Genomic DNA, 18590 nt, shown 5'->3' with positions numbered 1-18590 from the left:
ATCTACATGATATATCTGCCACACTGACACCTGTATGGGTGTCAGCAACATGAGTAGGATGAGCTAGAATGCTGCCAGGTATGTAGAAGTGGTATATGTAGGCATGTACAGTACTGTGTGACAGCAGGTAGTGTACATATGCAAATACTGAGCATGAGGGGCCACATGTCTGAGGACTGTGCAATGTCACACGTCCCTGACTTGTTGTAGTTAGCATGATATGCCTGCACCACTGTGTGAACTGTACAGAAGGCACATGGCGTAACATCCCGAGACATAGGGTATGATGTGATGCTGGATGTGTACATTGGCAATAGCATAAAGTGGAATGGTGCTGAAGGGCAAAGAGCGGAGCATGTCTGATGTGATACCCTCTGCACCACCCCAACCACCCATGCAATAGTATGACAGGTGGCCAGCATGGGATGTGGTGTGCTGTTGCGCACAGAAGCCCAACAAGGGTGCCAGTAAAGGCATGCAGGTAGTCAATGAGTGTGTGAAGCATGTATGTCAAGATGTGGCCCAGTGCCATACTGAATGGCCCAGTCATGGGTGTAGAGATGCAGCCCCATACGTGCAATGCAGTACCATCCATGTGTAGTGTGATAGATGTGGTAGTGTGGTGGTCAGGGTACACAACATACATGAATGGGCTAGCAGTCACTGCAGTGTGCTGCTGCAGAGACATGTAACAGCCAGGTTGGTGGGATACAACAACTATGGCGGTTTGAGGTGACATTGGGACTGTGTTCCCGGACATAACATGTGCATGGCAGTACTATGTATGTGTCCACAGAGTTAATACAATGTCCAGCCAAGGATTGGAACCCTGTACTGAGTGAGAGTGTGTATTGTTGGTAGGTACCCCACTGGCAGGCACGATGCCAGCAACATCTGTGTTGGCAATGCCTGCATGACTGTGGTATGCCGCATTGAATGTGGATGTAGTCAAACAGCAGAGACATACCACCACACTGCGTGAGGGCCCACACTGCAATGTCTGGCAGTCATGTGTAGGTAGCTAGCTGTGGAGTATGTCATGCACCATGAGGACACACCATGACTGTCAAGTGACACACAACACACAGGTGAACATAACTACCGTGCAACAGCCTGCACATGTGCCCATACAGCACGTGTGCATGGAACAGGAATACCACTGTGGTGTCTGTGAAAAGGCCAGTACCACCATGTTTCAGTGTGGAATAGCATGGTCCCTACCAGTGTGTAAATGTAGCAGAAGTGCACTGTGATCAGTGTTGGCATAGGCACGTAGACTGTCCATCGTATGGTGTGCCATGCCATCAACTACCTCTGTCAGTGGATGTCAGTAATACCGGCTGTAGTGTGTATGTACCATGCATGCTGCTATGGTTGTGTGTTTAGGGTGTGGCTAGCAGGGATGAGAAGCATGGATGTTCAGCAAACAGAGGGGGGAGGTGTGTAGGCCTAGCACACAGACACATGGAGGTTTGGTGCATGCCGAGGGCAGTGTAGGTATGGTATGTGTCGTGTAATGTGTCACCCAGCTATGCGTACTGCATGGCCAAGCATGTGTGGGTACATGGGAGTCCATACTAGGGAAGGGCGTGTTGCTGTCAATACATAGCAGTAGCAACTGTCCTAGGTACAATGTACAGTATGCCAACACGACCGGCATGTAACCTGTGGTGTACAGTGTATTCACTGTCGCGTGTGTCGCAATGTGCGTGGCGATCACGAACATGGGTATCTGAACATGGATTACCTATGATGCAATGTGTCATGGGAATATGCAGTATGTGAGTAAATCACGGTGTGGTGGGAACCACCCACCCGTGTGTGTTGCAGTCCAGGTATGTGCCTGGGAGGTATGATCTGTGTACAATCTGGACTGGCAGGTGTGCCGTGTAGGGCATGGAGGCAGGTCCCATGCACTGCAGATAAATGACATGTGTGCTGTACTGTGTGTGCAGTGCTTGTGTACAGCACAGTGGAGGGTGTAAGCATTGTCACACATCACTGCATGCTGTGCCTACCTGTGACAGCCCTGCGGAGACAGACATGTGACACCGCTGCACAGGCAGCATAGCATGTGAAGATGTACATGTGGGCTGCACACCTTAGGCAGATGTCCACAGGTCATGTGTGCCACGGTAGTGTGGTTGAACACGACTATCAGACTGGACAAACACCACATGCCTGCATAACTACAGTATGACCATAGTCAACAGTCCCAGTGACAGAGTAGGCCAATGTACACTGTCCCTGCGTGCAGACCACTGGCTACTGGACACCTGGCTAGACACACACCTGGAGGGCTAATTCACCATTGAGCCATCACATGTCCCAGTCCATGTGGGCCGTACAATGTCATCACAGGGTGGTCACAATAGCAGGTGGCAAGGCAGACACAGTGTACCAGGTGATGTGTCATGTGTGCATATGTCGACTAGCACAGCCGTTCACATGTCTGCAACATACTGGTGCACGATGTATACTGTTACATGATGAATGGAACTGCACTGTCACCCACTACAGGGCCATCTGACACAGGTGTGTTGTGACTGGTGTAACCCATGTTTGCACAGGATACACACTGCTGTTGTAGGCAGCCATGCTGGTGGCTACCAGTGATATATGCAGTGGTCATACAGACATACCGTACACAGTGTTCATGCAGGAATTCCCATTGTCGTGGACGATGTGCTGCTATGTGAATGTAGGTGTGTGTTGTGAATGTTACACATCCAGAAGACACCATCTGGTGCAGTCATGGTTGTCAACACCAGTACACACATCCACAGCAGTCAGAACCCAGTCCTGACAATGTGTGTCAGTCACCCTTGTACTGTGTGACATATGTGCACATGGCAGAACACCTCCCACTGTCATCTAAGCTGGCTACATGATGGCTGGAATGTGCTGTAGAAATGTACAATGCTGGTAGCCCAATGACGTACCTGGAATCAGACACAGTGCGCTATGTCAGCCATGTAAACCATGCACAACAATGACCGCTCAACAGACACAAACAATGCATTGACACATGGAACATGTGCACATGACAACCCCCAATGAGGTATGTTGCACATATTGATGTACAATTGTCATCTATGGCCATAGCATGGATGCAGACACACATACTCCACAGGTAGTACCATGTGATGTAGGTAGGGGGGCATTGCTCGTGTACATGTCACAGTAGCTGTACACACATGTCCTGCATAGCCGTCATGTAGGGGTAGCTGTGGTATGTGACTACTGGACATGCCCGTACAAATGACCATGTCCCACAGGAGATGTGTTAGGTGTGTACCACATGTGACGTGCTGACAACAACCTGCGATGTGTACGGCTGCCGGTGTACCTGTCTGACATTGTCTGTGAAGGGTGCAAAGGCATATAGTATCGTATTGCATGCACACAAGCCCCACATAGGTACATAGCCTGAACATACAGTACAAGGAGTGTGTGGGATGATAGCAACCCACAGGTGGAGATGGGTATGGACGCCAGCCCACAACCACATGTGTGTGTACGGTGTTCACGTCCACAACACATGAGCATCTGAGAGGCTAGCGTCACAGCTGTACAGGGTCGCATGCATATATGTTCAGCAACATCCCTGTATGTCCCACCACTGGCCCGTGGACCGATGGACACCAACCAAATGTGCAGATATGAGATGTGCACAGCACATCACAGATGCCTACCGTAGAACAGGCCTACCGTGTAGACATGTGCACAGTAGGTCTGCGCCAGCTGCAGTCAAACACGTTAGGTGCCGAACCACAGCAATAGTCCAGGCAATGCCACAGATGGACGTGCATGCCTCTGTGTATGTATGTCTGTGAATGCCTCCGGCATAGCAATATAGCTGTGTCACCGTTGTGAACAACAATATGAATGGGTTGTATGTGTGAGGGGTGCGTCATATGTGTATGGTCAGATCGGCGATACCATCAGTGGGCCTGCTATGTGAACATCCCTGTCCCCATACATGGATACCTCTGCTGAGCCCAACACCACATAGACAAGTGAAGGGATGGCGGGGTGTAGTGCAGCAGCAGACATGTGGGTGGCAGCGGCACTGGATGTACACATATGTGGTACCCACATCAGTGCAGGCAGCCATCCATGTGCATGGGATAGCGGTGTGTGTCCACATACAGCACTGTGTCGATCAATATCCCAGCACATAGCACCTGCCAGGGCTACAGTGTATGCATGGATGTGTGATACCTGCATGCACCAGACACACCCTCAACAAGCAGCGTACAGCATACCTCGCTTGAGGACAGTGTCCACACCATAGTGATAAACATGTTGAATGTCCATATTCACACAGCTAAGACATATGCAATGGACAGCCACCCTGCCAATACCGTCAACCCCCAGGTGGATCACACCCAGTGCCATGTATGTGGCATACCCTGCCATATCATGCAGACCTGACCAGCAAGGCTGCATGAGCTATCACAGTCCTACATGGTGCAATGGACAAAAGGCACTCTCACTATCAACCATACACACACAGCAGTAATGTGGCGGTGATGCACCCTGTCATGTTACAGGTGCTGTGTGATGCTCTGCACAATGTGTGTGTGTACATGCTATGCATGGCCTTTCCTGCTAATGTGTCATGGTTACACATTGCTCCATGTCTATCACATGTGCAACACAGGTGAGCTGTGGCAAGTTGTCCAACACCCGTACAGTGCTGTGTGGAAGTACATGGCACAACACATGCATGTGCAGGTGTCCATGTGTATGTGTACAGTGCCGCTGCTGACGTTCACAATGGACACAGACGTGATGTGTACTGACATATACACAGCGTCCAGGTGAACAGTAGCACAGACGTCACATGGGGACCTATGCCAACTGATATGGACATAGGTGCAGCCAGGTACACATGTCCATAGCAGGCTAACATCTACATGGTGCGTGTACAGTGTGATGGGGTGGCACACAGATATGATGTGACACCCAGTGCTCAATGGTGTGAAGCCAAAACATCGGCTGTGCACTGCCACGATGCCATTCACAGATCACTGTGCAGATGTCGTACATGTCATAGCAATGTATTTCCAACAGTATGCCAGCACAGCAGTGTGAATGTGACCTGCCACCATCATTATGTCTTCCAGATAATGCCACGTTCCCGGCTTCCACCTTTCATCCGACAGGAGGAGGAGGTGATAATTCCATACCTCCATAGTAATCATGCCGTGCTATTCAGCCATGTGCCACAGCAGGCACAGGAATGGCAGGAGATGTGGGAGGAGATGTGCAGGAGGGTGAACAGCCTGGGCGGATACAACCGCAGCTATCAGCAAATCTGCAGGCACTGCACAGACCTGATCCGGCATGCAAGACAGCGTGCCGCTGCAATCGCCAGGCAACAACGTGGGACAGGTGGTGGGCCACCAACCCAGCCCCACTCACAGCCACGGAGGTGCTCCTGGCCAGTCTGGGGACACCCACGGAACAACACGCAGAAACACTTGCGTCCATCGTGGAGGTGGGTGTCTCCCGAACTATGAGCCTGGAGCCGACTGGTAAGTCAGTGTTGCATGTTTGTATGATAAGCGACGTGTGTGTGGGTGTCATAGTACAACACATGATATAGCAATACATGCCAGGTATATGGCCACACAAGATGCAAACCATAGTATGCTATGTTGTGTTAGCAGACATGTGCATAGCACATGCTAACACACATGCATGATGTGACATGCACAGTGCTGACCGTGGAGATAGTAATGGCTAATGTGTATACCTTTGTGTAATGTCTTTACAGGAATGCGTCTGGCGTGTCGCAAGGACAAGGGTCTGTTGCAGGTAAGTCTGTTGCTAGTCAAAGGCATGTTCTGCTGTATTGATATTCCCCATGTGTCTAGGCAAGACATGCTCACCTGTGTGTGCCCCAGTCACGGTATACAGCTCGCACCACCCGACACACACACCACCCATGTACAGTAGATACAACCGTTAGCGTAGAGTGGTATGACACCACACAACCTATTGGTGTGTTACGTGCATTCAGCTATGCATACAATGGTGTAGGTGTTACACAATGGCTGCATGTGTAGTATGCATTGGTATGCCAGTGCAGTATGCACACAGTACCACATAGTGAGCTGTGATCTGGCCAGAGCACAGGTGTTACCAATGTGACCCATGCCCTGCATCGGGTGCACTGCGTTGTGATATGGCACATGCCATGTCCCATGCTGCGTGGATGTCTGGCTGCAGCATTGTCACACCATGACATGACCTATGCACAACATAGCAGACATCCACACTGTCAGCATATCCGTAGAGAATGTGACACCTCACACTAGTATGGTTGTATGTCACATGGGCCACCACAGGGCCGTGTGCACGATGTCTACCACACACAATTGTCAATGACTCAGACAGACAAGGCCATGGTTGATACCTACAGGCATGTTGCCACACAGCACATCCACAGTGGGTAGTCACCGTTGCACCCTGTACACACATAGTGGGTTCATCACTGTAGTGGACCCCCTGGACATCCGATGTAGTACACCAGTGACATGGAATGCCTCTCCACAGCTACTACAGGTGCCTCAATGTCCACCATATCGTGCTGGTGAGCAGCTGAACTGACTTACAGACATGGCAATGTAATGCGTCCAGGTCACGCATCGCACAGACACATAGCTGTGTCCTGCTGCTGTGCAGTGGCACAGAGCCCGCACTCCACACTGTACAGCTATGTACACAGCTCACAGCAATCGTACCTGCACAGACATCAGTGTTACCCATACATTGTATCTGTAGACTGTACACATAACACTGCACCGTGACAGCCGTTGTGATGTGGTGCATGCGGTGGGACACCATCGTCACATGTCCACATGATACCGCACATGTTTGCGGTGTACATTACATAGTGTCGGCAGCCATGTGTACTCTCAACTCGCCCGTGGCCACACGGTGTATCACGCTGATGCATGCGAACTACCATGAATGTGTGTACTGCATGCCTACTAAATGACACCTGCCTGTTGTACTGTCCCCACCAGGGCAGTGTACATACTGCCACTATGAATGTCTGGTCTGCATTCACTGGTCTGTGTTGTGTGAATGCTGCATGCCACCTGCATTATCACATGCATGCTGTGTGTGTGTGTGTGTGTGTGTGTGTGTGTGTGTGTGTGTGTGTGTGTGTGTGTGTGTGTGTGTGTGTGTCTGTATTGTAACTGATGGTATGTCTTTGTATTGACAGGTGCTGTAGGTGAGTTCCCCTCCTGCGGTCAATCTGATGCTAGTGTCCCCACAGATACTAGTGGTGATGACCATGTGCATGAGGCACAGGCAGGGTCGTCACAGGCAGACACTGTGCCACTGGAGAACATCACACATCGTCCCTTTCAACCCGCTCACGGTTCAGATGCCGACACATACCCCAACACCGTTGCCCATAGATGACGGTCAGTCAGCGTCTCTTGGCCCGAGCAGGAATGTGTGGTGGCTGCAGAAGGTGTGGGTACACGCGATGTTGCCAGTGTAAGGACTGGTGCAGTGCCACGCAGGCATGTGGCAGGTGCTGCTCGTGGGGAGCACCGCTAGACATACACCTGCCGTACAGGGTGCAGCAGCTGGTATAACCAGGCGCATGTTCCAGACTGTAATGGCGGCGCAGGCACGTGCGAGCGGCAGAACCAGGAAGGGCAGAGGCTGCAGAGGTCCGCAATCCGTACCTTGAATGACAACATCCAGGCATTGGCGAATGCACAACAGCATCTTGCCGATGTTCTGGATAGGAGATTGGGTGACATGGCTGGTATCCTCGACCGAGGCATGGCCATCCTTGGCGTCGCAGTCCGTGCAGGAACACCAGGTTGTGGTGAGCCATAGGGCTCGTGGGCGTGTGCCAGCAACACCACCTGCTGCAGGTCAGCGTGTGCGTGCCACCTCCCGTGCCCACCCAGACGGTGCTGGTAGCAGCAGCTGTGCAGCTGCTACTACACCATCCACACCAGGACAGAGCGGGCCACGTGGGCGTGGCCCTGGGCGGCCCCCTCGTGGGCACGCGTTTCCAGCGGACATGTGACATCGGAGAGTGGACAGTCCGTACCTCCACCCGGTCGTGCCCGTGCGACCCCAGGCAGGCGCGGGTCACGTCGCCGCCCGGCAGACACAGTGAGCCGTAACACCTGCACTGTACAGTCAGGGGCTGCCAAGCATACCCGTGTAGGCATCACAGATGACTGAACTGTGTACACACACACCCACACACAGCAGACACAACTGTAGGGCTCCACCACACCCACATGCAATCTACATAGTCATGCCCACTCAATGCACAGGCCCGTACACACACACATGATGTCATCCATTGGTACAGCCCATGCCTGTGGCACACATATCACCCTGTGCATATGATGAAGTCTCTGCCGCATAACTGTGAGCTACACCATCACTGCACGGTTAAGCTAACATATTCTGATGCACAGGGTGGACACGATAGTGAGAGGTGTATGTGATACCTGTGTCCGCATAGTACGTGATGTGTATGTTGTGGTGTGTGTGTATGGCTGGCGACAGGTGTGTATGTGATGTGGGTTGTGCACGGACATCATGCAGCAGACATACCATGCAGGACAGGTGCAGCATTCATTGATATGTGTACACAGTATGTGTGGTGGTTACATGTGTAGCACCATGTCGGTGCAGTTAACCCGTATGATACTGATGGTGTACTTGCAGCTCGGTACTGGGAGCACTGTAATTAGTTCCCCACGTGTAGTCGTGGGGTACCCACAGGCATGTCTGGCAACATCAGCATAGCACAGTTACCGCATCCGGCATGGACCCGTACATAGGTACATAGGCGCACATGAACGTAACAGGATATGTGCCCTCGACATGTGTGGACCTAGCATGACTGTGTGTGGCGTCTAACACCCCTCAGGATGGGGATGCCATATCCATCAGTCCCCAGTCCCTGGTCTAGCAGTGACACACAGATGTTGCCTGGCGCATAACTATCGTCACACATCCACCGTCATTAGCAGTCCTGGGCGAAGGCAGTCAGGGCCTTTCCTTCACATGGCCTGGCACTCCTCCCGTGTTGTAGGGGTGTCTGGCCGTTAACCCTGTTCCCCCAGCACGTCCCACTCATCTTTGTGTTGAGGTGTTTGACAGTCGCTTCTGTGCCCGTGTTTGCATGGAGCCTGGGAGGTGGAATGTGCCCATGTCACCCAGGTCAGACATGGCCGTGTATGTCAGGCACAGATCACCACGGAGCAGATGTGCTGTGAAGATCTACAGCGGTGTCCCCTTGGCGTGCAGCTTGTGACACATGTCCTAGCACCGTCATCCCGTCTTGTGGAGCGTTTGCGGTCCTTCCGAGTGCTGCAGGCGTCAGGTTAGCTACAGGCCACATGTGCCATTATGCGCAGTCATTGCTCTGGTGTGTGATGTGTACAGGGGTACAATGAACACCCTGATGTGGTTGCGATTCCATCCAGACCAGGAGGCCACAATGGAATGTCTTCACACCCACATTGCCATTGTGTGTGTTGACAGAGGTTGCCGACAGGTGTGGTAGCCATTTCCTGAACATGTCCACCATCTTTAATGGCGTACCACCTACATGTGACATTGGGACGAACATGTCCTTCACACTGGGTAGGGCTGCACCTTCTCTGGCATTTAGTAGCAGGCCATGGCTCTGGCACCAGGCATCCATGTCTATGGCGCCCTAGGTGGATGTCCGTGTAACATGGGGTGTTGGGTATGTTGGCGGTGCGTAGTCATCTGCATACCTTGTCTGCTACAATCCCCTATGATTGCATGCACATTGGAAGGTCGGATGCCATATGGCAGGGGCCCAGGAGTGAGCCCTGTGGGCCTCCACTGGGTCCAGATATGAGTGTGACAAGGCACCTTGAGCACCAACCCTGTGTGGTGTGACCTCCAACCTGTCTGAGAAGCATCGGGTGACATATGTCCCCACATGTATGCTGGCGAGCCTTTCCATGGGTCCCATGTGTAGTGTGCTCTGAACGCTCCCACCAGGTCATGGTACTGTGTGCAAACCCACGTATCCCCATCAATGGCCTTGGTGACCACTCCAGACTGGACGAGCAGGTTTGGGAGGCAGGATCCGCCCTTGACTATGTAGTTGTGGGTATGTTCTGGTATTGGCTGTACACCGCTATCTGTAACCATGGCCACCTGTATGGACCTCCCCACAGCTTTGCAGACAAGGCTTGTCAAGCGTATAGGGTGTGGCTGTTGACAGTCCATAAGAGCACTACCCTGGCATAGTGGGACCACAGATGCCATATGGCATCCATTGGGGACATAGCCCATAGTAAGGCTAACATGACACAGTGGCCGCATGTGTGGGCCGAGGGCCTCAATGAGGATGGGTAGCACACAGCCAGGGACACCATCGGTGCCCATTGCTGACGTGTCAACCGCCATAGAGATATGGGATCACTCCAGGCCATATGAGATGTTTGGGAGGATACACTCTGGTGGGATGGATATGTTCCCTCTTGGGGGGGGGGGGATGTATGCATGGAACATGTCCTCTGGTTTGCAGACAATGTCTGTGGGTGCAGTGACTGTTGTACCATTCTGGACCATTTCCAGCCAAGTCTGTGTGCCCCCAACCATGTCCTTACCACAGTTAGGGAAGGCCCTATGGTTGTCTCATGTGCCCTCTGCAGTACCACTCCCTGGCGGCCGTGGATGATGGTATGTGGGGCCGTATGGTGACGCCGGTATGAATGGGTGATGGTTTCCCTGGTACTGTCATTGCTCTGCCATGTATTAGCTCCAACTGTTGATGTACAGGTAGTCAGTGGCTGCGGTCCACCACACCATGTGCCTACCTGTGGTGGACAAGGTCCTGATGTCATCATGTTTGCCTGTTGCAGACATGCATGTGGGTGGTCGGGAAGGCATTCGTTAGGCGTTTGCGGTCTGGCCTGTGTTCAACACTGGCATGGAGGACTTGTAGGGTACCACACGGGTCGTATGATGTGTGTGGTTTTCTGTGGAGAGGTCATCACTGGGGTCCCCCATGCTGGTGTTGGTTACAGGGTGTGGATGACCAGTGGATCCACTATACGGTCTTGCATCACCATTGAGGGCTGTACATCCTGTGTGGGGCATATCCTCACCATGTGTGATGGGCAGAACTGTCAGACATCCCCCCCTAGTATGTATGGTGCATGGCTGTTTAACAGTGGCCAGGTGTGTGAACACCTGGGACTGCTGGCGTAGTGTGTTGTGCCATGGGTAATGTTCCCAGGCTATGTATGGGTGGTTCATGTCACCCAATACGGTGCTGTTGTGAGAGCATGCCCACTCACCAGTGTCCTCGGACATCTGTGAAGGTATCCTGTGTTTGGGAGGGTTGTCTGTAGCATGCAACAAACGGTAGGCCAGTCCTACACATGGTTAATTGCACCTAGATATTCCCTGCAGCAGCGGCCACGTCTGTGGCATGGCGGGTTGCTGTTGTGTGGCTGGACACACAGGGCGGTCCGCATTCCGCCACCCATGCCGTCGCACCATGTGTATGCATGTCTGCTCTGTGCCGACTCTAAGTGTCTGAGCATGCCCAGTAGGCAGCTGTGTAGATAGACACACAGCACAGTGCACACCGCCCGTCTGCAGTTATACCCGGGTGCATGCCTGTATCCCCTACGCAGCGGCCACGTCTGTGGCATGGCCAGGTTTCTGTTGTGTGGCTGGACACACACGGCGGTCCACATTCCGCCACCCATGCCGTCGCACCATGTGTATGCATGTCTGCTCTGTGCCGAGTCTAAGTGTCTGAGCATGCCCAGTAGGCAGTGATGTACTGATCAGTAGTTACTTGTTATTCCCGACTGCAGCACTAACGTGTTGGTGTACGGCGACCTTGGTATGGTAACAGACTGCGTGACTGCGCACTCTGTCCTAACTCGATCGGGCGCATTGCCTCTGCAAATGATACCACTCACGTGGGGTATGCCTCCTGACAGCGCTCTGCTCAGTAAACTTCGGTGGCAGCGTTCTGTAAATGCTTCATACTGTAGTGTGTTCATGTAGATAGGCGTCGGTTCGTCCCCCGTCCCATCCGTGTGTGTGTGTGTGTGTGTGTGTGTGTGTGTGTGTGTGTGTGTGTGTGTGTGTTTCCAGCTGCCTCTGCGACTGATCATGCTTTTAGGCGGCTCCACAACACATGCCTTGGCTATTGCCAACTATTGTCTTCTTGGTGGCGTCAGCAGCCTACAAGTATCGTGTGACAGCGCTCTGTTCAGTAAAGTCGGTAGCGTTCTGTAAATGCTTCATACTGTAGTGTGTTCATGTAGATAGGCGTAGGTTCGTCCCCCGTCCCTTCCGTGTGTGTGTGTGTCTGTGTGTGTGTGTGTGTGTTTCCAGCTGCCTCTGCGACTGATTATGCTTTTAGACGCTCCGCAACACATGCCTTGGCTATTGCCAACTATTGTCTTGCGGGTGACGTCAGCAGCCTACAAGTATGCCTCTGACAGCGCTCTGTTCAGTAAAGTCTGTAGCGCGTTCTGTAAATGCTTCATACTGTAGTGTGTTCATGTAGATAGGCGTAGGTTCGTCCCCCGTCCCTTCCGTGTGTGTGTGTCTCTGTGTGTGTGTGTTTCCAGCTGCCTCTGCGACTGATTATGCTTTTAGACGCTCCGCAACACATGCCTTGGCTATTGCCAACTATTGTCTTGCGCGTGCCGTCAGCAGCCTACAAGTATGCCTCTGACAGCGCTCTGTTCAGTAAAGTCGGTCGCGCGTTCTGTAAATGCTTCATACTGTAGTGTGTTCATGTAGATAGGCGTAGGTTCGTCCCCGTCCCTTCCGTGTGTGTGTGTCTCTGTGTGTGTGTGTTTCCAGCTGCCTCTGCGACTGATTATGCTTTTAGGCGCTCCGCAACACATGCCTTGGCTATTGCCAACTATTGTCTTCGGGTGGCGTCAGCAGCCTACAAGTATGCCTCTGACAGCGCTCTGTTCAGTAAAGTCGGTAGCGTTCTGTAAATGCTTCATACTGTAGTGTGTTCATGTAGATAGGCGTAGGTTCGTCCCCGTCCCTTCCGTGTGTGTGTGTCTCTGTGTGTGTGTGTTTCCAGCTGCCTCTGCGACTGATTATGCTTTTAGGCGCTCCGCAACACATGCCTTGGCTGTGCCAACTATTGTCTTCGGGTGGCGTCAGCAGCCTACAAGTATGCCTCTGACAGCGCTCTGTTCAGTAAAGTCGGTGGCGCGTTCTGTAAATGCTTCATACTGTAGTGTGTTCATGTAGATAGGCGTAGGTTCGTCCCCGTCCCTTCCGTGTGTGTGTGTCTCTGTGTCTGTGTGTTTCCAGCTGCCTCTGTGACTGATTATGCTTTTAGACGCTCCGCAACACATGCCTTGTCTATTGGCAACTATTGTCTTGCGGTGGCGTCACCAGCCTACAAGTATGCCTCTGACAGCGCTCCGTCAGTTAACTTCGGTAGCGTTCTGTGAATGCTTCATACTGTACTGAGTTCATGTAAATAGGCGTAGGTTCATCTCCGTCCCTTCCGTGTGTGTGTGTGTTTCCGTTGCTTTCGCAAATACAACTGAATAAGCAAATCCTTTAAGTGTTCACAATCAACAGTGTGATATTTAAAATCATGTTAAGACTCACATTGTTGATTGTGAACATTCTTATAGCTGTTATTCTGCTGCGTTGTGGAAACAACAGCGTTGCATGTTGTAATGAACTGTTTAAATGTTACGAAGACTTGTGTTGTGTCGAACTACGGGGACTATTCTTGCTGCAGGTTGCTGGTTTGTTTGTGTTTCATAGTACAATATCATGTGTCGTGTGTTCATAGTATGCTTTCTGTGATGTTGACATGTGTGTGTTTCGTTAGCAATGCGTCCCTGCTTTCTATGCTGTGGCTAAATCTCCATTGCTCGCATAGACAGTGACAACTGGAAGTGTAAGGGTGGACATTTAAAGCCTGGATACTTCCATGTTATGTGTAAGTCTCACGGGACCCAGCGGGTGATAAGCGCATACATGTCTATGAAGTACCTTTGGATACCATATCGACCTGTCGTGGACGAAATGTTTAAGTTGACTGTTCCATCTACCTATGTGTGACATGGTTTGTGGCCATAGGGTGCCAGCAAGTCTTCCCTGTTCATTGGGTGTTTGCCATGGTCTATTGACATCACTCCTATTAATTCACGAAGGATGTCTTTCATTGTTGGCAGCGCCATAGTTTGACAACCGTATGTCATTCCCAGCAGGCGTGGAGATTGTGCCATTGGTATGTTTACACAGGTGACCCATCTGTTCCACTGTATGGGCGTGTGATCCCCATAGATGTGCTGGCAGATTGAGTGCTGTATGCGCGGTATCTGCCCATCGGTCTGGCTTTGAATGGGAGTGTCTACTGTAGACCCTATCTGTATTCCCTGGGTTATGCCTTGCAACAGCTGTGGGATTCCCCAGGTTTGCAGCTATGGGTGCCATCTTGGCGTCGTTTGTCCATCCATGGGAACTGCCTACTGGACACTAGTATCGGGCTGTCAACATTTCACAGCTGCATTCTCCATTTCCGGTGCATGATCGGTATTAGTATTGCGAATGCGCATATGCCATGGCCACGTCCGCTGCAGGCGGGACAGCGAATCATCTGCCAATCCACACCGACACCCATTTTTGCATACCCACGATCCCATGTCTGCAACCCTCGACAGTACCCTTGCACACCCTTCATGTGTGCGGAAATGGGATGTGAGCGATGCGTGTATGGACGCAGCAGCCTGGGGAGTCCTATTCATATGTCCTGCATTTCATGGGCAGCTGTCATCACCCTTGCAGTCGCTTGTGGTGCATATATCTACCTGTGCGTAGTCACGGCTGTCACCTCTTCCGGTTCACACTATGTTGCCCACACTTACTTAAGGAGTAATTTTTGGGTCCTGCAATGGACACCGATGTGCATATGTAAAGTTTAGAACATGTTGGACTGTGTCCATTCGGCCAGTGGGTTTGACTGCCGCCGTATGTTCCCCAGTCGCGGATGTCTGTCCGCCTACCCATATTATGTAGTGCTACGGAACCCGTGTCCTTCCACAATTTACCCATATGGTGTTACTGTAGTACTGCAGGTTGGCAACTGCTTTAGATAATCCTCAGAGGTACCATTGTGAACTATCCGCCACTGTATTGTCATTATAACACAGGCGGTACATGTAGAACCTATTTATTCATGACAGTATGTTGTTTATGTGTGGGAACACCATATTTTAACGATAGTATGACCTTCCTAGTTGACGTTGTTGGTGTGCCATTAATATGTGTTCCACAGGTCGCGCGTATGTTCCGCAGAGTGGGCGGGTGATCCCCACATACTTGATAGCACCTTGGCTGCTGTATGCGCTGGGATTACGCGGCAGGATGGATGTCTACGGGGTGTATCTACTGTTGTTTCCATCTGTATGTCCTGTGTCATGCCTTACTACGGCTGTGTGATTCCACCAGGTTTGCTATTATGGGTGCCATCTTGTCCGTGCGTTTGTCCATCCTTGGGAAATGCCTACTGGACACTGATGTAGGGCTGAACACATTTCACACCTGCCTTTAGCATTACCCAATGGATGCTTTGCATCCTTACTGGGGACTAAGGCCGTCCTGTACCCGCAGCCCTCCCACGGGGCGGGACAGCGGATTATCTGCCAAACAACACGAGCCCCATTTTGCATACCCAGGATACCATGGCTGCAACCCCCGATGCGCATGACACATCCTTCATGTAATGCGGAACTGGGATATGGGCGCACATGTATGGACACGGCAGTCTGGGGACCTCTGTTCATATGTCCTGCATGTCATGGGCAGGTATCATCAACCTTAAACACGCTGGTGGTGCATATGTCTAGCTGTGCGTAGTCACGGTTAGTACTCTGATTGGCTGATCCGATGGATAGCAGACAAGCGCCGTAATTTTTGGAGTCCTACAATGGACACCGATGTGCATTTGTAAAGTGTAGAGCGTGTTGGACTGTCACCATCTGGCCAGTGGTATTGACTGCGCTGTATGTTCCCCAATCGTGGATGTCTGCTTGACTACCCATCGTTTGTATGACATGGCCTATCTATATCCACGTGCCAGTATGCGGAAATACAGCAAACCTTGCGTCCTGCCCATCTTCATAAGCGACATTATGGAACATATATCGGCAAAACAGACACTGTCAAATCGATAGACTCCACAGTGAAAGGATACTGAGCTCTTTCACCTACTAACATGGGGCATCGTCGAGATGCGGAATGCATGACATAGCCGTCCCTTATACACTTCCTTCAGAGTCGGTTTAAAGCGAAATAATCAATAAACCTGCTCATAGTTAGGTGGACAGTGCTCCAAGTCTTGATTATACCGTGACATATACATATCAGTGTTGCATGCCTTACTTCATGGAAACAATAATACGGCAACAATGTGTTAATATATATACAATATTGGTAAATACAATCAGTATCCTGACACATAGTTGATAATTGTTGTGAGTGCACCTTAGAATGTAGTGTGTTGATCAGGATATTGTATATCAATGTGTATAATAGTAGCATTACGATAACAAAGCATGGAATCAATAAGTACTATTTAAGCATATATTTTACAATTATGAATGTAAATGTGTGGAGGAGACATCCGTAACCTTCCCTGGTTCCACTGGATCACACGCACGCACACTTTCGCATGTCGGATTGTGGGTTCTGGCGCGAAGCACATGCATATCCGTAGTCCGTTTATATATGTTTACAGTGTCTGTGTGGTTACGTGTTTTGCGTTACTTGTGACTATTCGGTAACATATGTCTGATCCGGTTGGCGGGCGTGTGCAGAAAGCACTTACAGCTTTATATATGTAACAGTCTTTGCAGCATGGGCGCTTTACGTACGTGCACATCTATATGTTCTATAGTCGTAATTCAAGCGTGACTGCATTCACGTTTGCGGTTACTGTGACCAGTACCGTTAGCTGTTCGTTGTCATTAATATGCATACCCATGATACCTATGTACATTTACATATCCCCGCTTTACGCCGCGTCACAGGCATCCATTCTCCTGCTGGGAAAGGTGCGGTACTGCATGTTGAACATTCCTAATTCCCCCTCGCTCATGGCCCAGGATGCATATGTCGTCACCGCAGGGCTGTTCAGATGACAGCTGCTTATATCCCATACGCATACAGGCCTTCGGTTGTCAGGGTGTTGCTGTGGTGCTTTGGGTTTGGTCTTGTCCGCCCACTCTGCGGGACTGCCCTGACCCTGTACGAATGTTAGATGAGTCACATGGGCACGTTTTGTCCGTGTCCATGGTACCATGTCACGCCCCCCCCCCAATTTTTCGTAACCGTGTGCGCCGATTGGCCGGTGTACCCGTTGTAGATCTTGTTATACTAATTGCACACGGTCTGGTCGAACTGACCAATTTCCATTACTAACCCTCCGTATGTATGGCCTGTGTCGCAATATTACAAGGGTTTACCATTGCGTGGTGACTTTCACTGAGCCACAGACATGTCCGTTGCTTGGTTTGGGCGGTTCGCTGTGCTACACACATTTAACATGGCGGAACAGGTTGAACAACTCAGCCACGAGGACATCGGGTTCTCCGTCGCTGTCTAGTATTGAATGTCTATGTGGAGTTTGTTTCACAAAGCGAGACAATGTCGACATTGTTAGCGGACATCTCGCGCGAATGCGTCCGCACCGCCCGCGGGTGGCGATATGTCTGCCTTTGGGCGGCGAACAGGCATTATGCTGTGCCATTATGTCTGGGGATATATGGTTTCCTGACATAGATGATATGCCATACTAGCAATGACCCTAGCAATGACCAGCGTCTGGGTGTGGGTACTGCTGTATTACCCACGGGAAGAGTGGCCTTAGGTTAAGTGGTGACCTAGGCAGAAGTTGCCACCGATACATCACCGCTACCCCCTCCTGGTCTACCTACACCAAATAGAGTCTGGAAAGGTGCCCGGTAGAGCAACACCCTAGGCGGCTACCTACTTGGCCTATGCCTAAGGCCGGCTATGTGTGTGGTCCCTTGGGCATCGGACTCGAGAGCACCACGTCTGCCGTGGGTATGTCCAGCATTACCCACATCCAGCCCCAAGGCAGTCAACACAGCATCCATGGGTCCAGATGGTGTCCCAGCTGTGTACTCCAGGAACTCTATGGGGAATTAAACCCACACTTAGGACAGCTGTTTAATCTTAGCCTCACCTCAGGATCACGTGCCGAGTAGTAGCACAGGGCGACTGTAGTCACACTCCACATAGATGGTGCCTCCACTGACCCTGGTTATTACCATACCATTAGTTTGACAAGCCTTATCTGCAAAGCCATGGAGATGGATCATAATGGAACACATAGATAAAGACATAGGGGACTCGCATACTTTGGATACAACCCAGTTTAGCTTGGTCAGAGTCAGATCATGCCTTTTACCGTGTTTCACTTTGTAGAATCAGTCACCAAGGCCATTGATGAGGGTAAAGCAGTCCATACAGCCTACCTCAACCCGGCAGAGGCCTTGACACAATAC

This window comes from Protopterus annectens, chromosome 4.part0 (genome assembly GCF_019279795.1).
Source record: "Protopterus annectens isolate FY-2018-M chromosome 4.part0, PAN1.0, whole genome shotgun sequence".
NCBI classification, from domain to species: domain Eukaryota; kingdom Metazoa; phylum Chordata; order Ceratodontiformes; family Protopteridae; genus Protopterus; species Protopterus annectens.
The sequence above is the reverse complement of the archived record's forward strand: the minus strand, read 5'-3'. Positions refer to the sequence as shown.